Source organism: Strix aluco, chromosome 12 (assembly GCF_031877795.1).
Source record: "Strix aluco isolate bStrAlu1 chromosome 12, bStrAlu1.hap1, whole genome shotgun sequence".
In the NCBI taxonomy this organism is placed as follows: Eukaryota; Metazoa; Chordata; class Aves; order Strigiformes; family Strigidae; genus Strix; species Strix aluco.
The window spans coordinates 11721430-11726814 of record NC_133942.1 but is presented as its reverse complement, the minus strand read 5'-3'; positions in this window follow the sequence as shown (position 1 = coordinate 11726814).

Below are 5385 nucleotides of genomic sequence, written 5' to 3'. Positions count from 1 at the left end.
CTATGCGTGTCGTCACTGCTAGCTCTGACGGTGATTGGGATGTTACAGCAGTTACACAAAAGTATAAATACAAAAGGAAAATTATCATGTTATGACGTTCCTTATGTTTTGAAAGTTGGGGTTTTTTTAGATACTCAAAAAGTGAAACTCTTGATGCAAGTGTCCTTCCTGTGTACTTAACCACAGCTCTAAATGGAAACGTATTTAACATTTGAAAAAATGTCTGTTAGACAGAGCCCAAGATAATTTGTTCTCTCTTGTCCAATTTCCTAAGTTTTCTGTGCTGATTATTACCAGATGAAACTCTGCATGTTTGGGAATAATCCCCTTCTTACCCCTGCATACAGAGCTGTGTCTAGACAACAGGCCAGGAAGAGGTGAGCAAGAAGTCTGTGACCTTTCTGTTATAATAATTAACGCCAACCACCGTGGTTCCTGACACTTGATCTGGGTCCAAAATGTATCATACGCTGTTTAATGTTTTATGAAAACCACCCATTTCTGTACCTTTTGCCAGATAAGATTTCCAAGCTTTGCTTTTTTAAAGCTATTTAAATTTTTATCCCCAAGGTTTCATCGTGGTTGATGACACTGGAACTGGATGAGCACAACATGGGGAGCAGTTAGTGCTGCTGGGAGGCCTGGCTTAGGTCATAGGCTGAGTCTGGGGGTCCTCAGCCATGCTGGACAGCAGGAAAGCTCATGGCGGGGGGGGGGAAGAATTGAAGTCGAAGGAGAAATCCAGGATTATCAGCAAAGGTCCTTTTTACTCCAAATGTACTGGTTTCTTCAACCAGTACAAAATGAAAATTTTTTCACTCTTCAAAATATATGATGTCTCTAAGAAAGAACGAAGCTGTTGGCCACCAGTGTCTCACAGGTGAATGCAGGCTGCTCAGATGTAGACTGGGGAAAAACAGAAGAGGGTGAATAGATTTTTGTGTGTGTGTTTCTTTTGAATAGTGCTTTTTCTTCTTCCCTTCAATCTCAAGTCAGTGGGAAGGCCATTTTCCCATAAATACATTTAACCCAGTTTGGTGTGTTTGCAGGGTTATGTGAGGGTGGAGCTGTTACTCTTTATGGACTGAAAAAGTGGGTGTAGGGAAAAGAATGAACTAATCAGAAACCATTCTGAAAAAAAGGAATAACTGAAATCATTTTAGTTTTCCAGCACAGTCAAAATAAAGTGTGCTCTACCCCTTCTATCAGCTGATGCTTTTTTTTTTTTTCTTTTTCAATTTAAAGGATTGTATTAAAATTCACCTAACATGGTTTCTAGAAGGGCGATGTGCCTGGCTGCTAAAGCGAGCGCTGGTAAGCAAATCTAGTCTGAGTTTGGATTTAAACCCTGGCTTTTCCAGGCCGCCGTGGCTGCTGGTGCTTGTCTTAACCACACTCACCAATTTTCTTCCCAGCGCCAACACTGAGCACTGTGTTGATGTGAAGCACTTCAAAGTGGCTACAAAAACTGGATGAAAAGATGAAAGGTTCGTTGGTCCTATTGGCCGCTTTTTTCAAGAGACTACTCCTTAAATGTATGGCCATGTCCATTAAAAGTTATTTATAACGTGAGCTTTAAGAAGTCAACGAGCTGCTTTCGCTAGCGGGATATATTGTTTAAAAATCTGGGCTGGGCCATCACGTAAAGATGCTTTGTTTGATTTTTCTTGCAAACCCGTTCCGCCAAACGCGAGAGCCAGTTTTATTTTGAAGTCGAGCTGGTGGTTTCAGGGAAGCAGATGTTTAAGTAGCTCACTCGCTCTGAAATATGTCAGCGTTTTGTGTGCTGCAATTTCCATGGAAACAGGTATTGGCTCAGCAGAAACAGCATAGGGATTTCAAAATTACATTTTAAAAAACAAAATCAAGATAGGTTAGTCATTCTTAGTTCTAGTCATAAACACCGATAGCGGTGCTGAACTGAACCTGTCTTTTGAATACATTAGGTGTAGTCATGCAAAGCGGCAGATCGGTGATTAATATTTTAAATTAATGTTTTTAAAAGGTGGGCTGGTGTTCCATAGGCCTTTATTAGAAAGACATGGATTTATTGCATTTTGTTCAGCACATGCTCTTCTCTGTACTTGAAGGCAAATGCAGTTTTATCACTTCTTCAGGCCTCCCCCTTCCTCAAAGGAGGTGAAATACGTATTGGGTGAGAACTACAGATTTCAGCTAGTCAGCAAACTACGTTTTTTTTAAAAAAATACAACATGAAAGAGTAACTTGTGAGTCTGTAATCTCTAGCAGCATGTAAAAATGACGCAAGCCCCATTTTTTTGGGCTACTTTGCCTTTGGGGACGTTTGCTTTAGGAGGAGCTGCCTTACAGCCAAAGCAGTTCCCCCTGGTCAGCGCTGCTACTGCATTAAGACAGGATTGAACTAGTGGGACTTGTTGCTTCCCAGGATATTGTACAAAGCACAAATCTCACAGGAGGGTGAGGACAGGGAGCTCCGGGAAGAAGCAAGATGCCTCTGTGTGTTGTCTTGGTGGTTCAGATGTTTATTTTCCAGCTCGGAGAGGGGTTCGAGATCTTTCTTCACCCTGAGTCGACCACCCCAAGGGTGCCGGAGCAGGCGTTCCCAGCAGCAGCTGCTGCAGAGGCCGAGGGAGAGGGGGGAGAAGGCCCTAGCACCAGGGAGTGTGGACCCCGTCCCCAAGAGATGGCTGCTGCTGTGGGAGGAGGAGGAGGAGGAGGAAGGCAGCAAGGCAGAGCCACAGGCCGGAGGAGAAATGGGAATGCGAAGGCGGCGTGGGACCGACTGCTGGGGGGGGAGGAAGCAGCAGGAGCCACGTGTGTGAGAGGGGAGATGGCTCTGAAAACAGCTGTAAGGAAGCCACCTACAAACAAAACAAATGAAACAAAAAAAAGCAAGGAACATTGCTCCAAAAACACGGGCACTTTCCCAAAAGAACACAGACTTTTTTTTTACTAGTGGAATTTGTTTGACAGAACAATTCCCCTTAGAAATAAAATTCTTTAAACATTGGATCACTAAATAATGAAGGGTAAAGTGCTTAGTGACTGGAATTAGCTTCCTTAAAAGGATACCCACCAAGACCAAACTCTGTTTCTATAGGGGCTATACTTCAGCCAAGTATTTTCCCAAAATCCAGAGGCAGAATGAGCCTACAGTTCACACGTGCAGTTTGCTGCTCAGGCTCCTCGTGCTCTCCCAGCAGCAGAAGGAACTGGTCACGTTTGCCCGTTGCCAGAACGTCGCCGAGCACTGGGGGGGCAGCAGCGGCGCCGCACGTTCTGCCAAGGAGACACCAGCCCAGCCAGAGGGTGAAATGTCTTCCAACAGACAGTTGTGTCTCTCCATAACTCTGTACTTCCCCCTTCCTTGGCTGATTATGAAATAAGCTGTAAAACTGTATCAGTTTCTCAAGGAACAGAACAGAAAAACGCAAGTACACATTCTGGTTGAGGCCAAGTGTCCAGCCGGGCTGGTATTTTGCCATTTTACCATCTTCTTCAAGCAGTACAAAACCCATTTCTTTTCCTCACCTTCCCTAACCCGTTTTGAGCTGTAAGCACGGCGGGTGTGGGCCGGGGGCTGTTCCCTGGCCAAGAGGGAGCAGAGCACTGGGTCACCTTTTGGTCACACACCAGCTCTGACTGGTACTGTCCCAACTGGCCCGAGCCTGGCTGGAACCCAGCACCAGTGGGTGCCACAAGCTCTCAGCTGCCCCTTCCAGACCAACTCATGGCCCACCTGAGGTGACCACTGTGGCAAATTCAGGGGTGGTGGTTTAGCAAGAGGAGCAGCATTTGAATTTTTACTATTGTTAGAGCTAAAAAAACTTAACATGGGACTGTTTTAAATAGGAAGAAAGAGACAGCCTGTGGCATACAAGAAAACAACAAAAAAATTACATGTAGTAAGAAATTGATTATGCACAGTTATAGCAAGACTGTAATTAGAAAATTCACCTCTTTCCCAACAGCAGCTAGCTAAGGATTTTGTCTAGAAATGCCAGATAGCATCAGTCTGTATCATACACGGAAATAATCAGGTTACAGGGAAAATCAGACCGAACAGAACCACACTAAGGAATCCTGCGGATCATTTACCGTCTGGCTCAGGGCAGCCAACAAACAGAAACAGTCCCTGAGCACCAACGGCACGTTCTGCTTCGGCTGGGAAAGGGGCAGGTTTGGTCTGTTGTTTTCAAAAGCACCACACCTGTGCAGATTCAAAGAAATAACGTGAAATGGTTTAATATTCTAGAAGACAAGAAGCTAAAATAAAATTTTATTATCTACCTACCCGTCACATTACTGGGAAAGAAAGGGAACACCAGACTGGGTCAGGGTATGGTCAGATGATCCACCAAAAACCGAGCTGGGTGTGACCATCGGTGCCTGCCCCTCAGCACAGACCTCGCTGTAAACCAAGTTACCTCGCTGAAAACCAGTTAACTACCCAGGCTCCCTCACCACTAACTACCAGGTTCCCTCATCGTTAACTACCCAGGCTCCCTCACCACTAACTACCCAGGCTCCCTGGTTCCGTACCAGCGGGCAGCTCCTGGGCTCGGTGCGGGAGCCCGTCCGCAGGCACTGAGCAAAGGGCAGCTCCCTTGGTGTCAACTTCCCCTCGGGCACCTTCTCAGCAACTTGTTTGTCTGACCACTGGTCTCAGCGGCTGCAGGGGTGGAGCAGCAGGTCAGGCACATGCACCGCGGCCAGGACCGGCCCAAGCGGCTTCTACACTGCATCAGAGTTACACAAGGAGGGATTTAAGGAAGATTTCCCACAGCAGGTACAGTACTGCCACGTTGCTCTTACATACCCTCAAAAGCAGCTCAGATCTCGCCGCCGGCGCTGCTACACGCATTCCCGAGCGCGCGGGTGCTGCCGCTGAAGCAGAGTTTTGGCTTAGGAATGTCCAGGGAGCACGTGCTGGTGCTGCCCCACACGTGACAAAAACAAGCTGTAACCGCTGATGGGTCAAAATACCTCAACTTCGCTGAAGCCCTAAGTTAATCCAATTTTAAAAAATCAGGAAAAAAAAAAAAGCCAGAACCCTCACATACTTTAAACAATTTATTAGAACCCATAAATGTTGCTTTCATTAGAAGAATCAAGTTAACACCTAATTCAGGGTGAAAATACATTTTAAGACAAACAAAAAAATTGTAGTACTTTGATGCAGTATTTACTGCAGACTGCTATTCTTGGAACCCTGGTACAAGTTTATACTCGCTGTGGTATTAGTACGGTATCTAATTCTGAGCAGGTTCAGCATTGCATTTCCAACAGAAAGTACATCACACCATGCAAGGGCCGTTCCCCCCATCTGCCTCCCGTAAGTATGGAATGAAGAGCTCAAGCCTTAAAAAAAAAAAAAAACAAACAAAACAAACCACCTTGAGA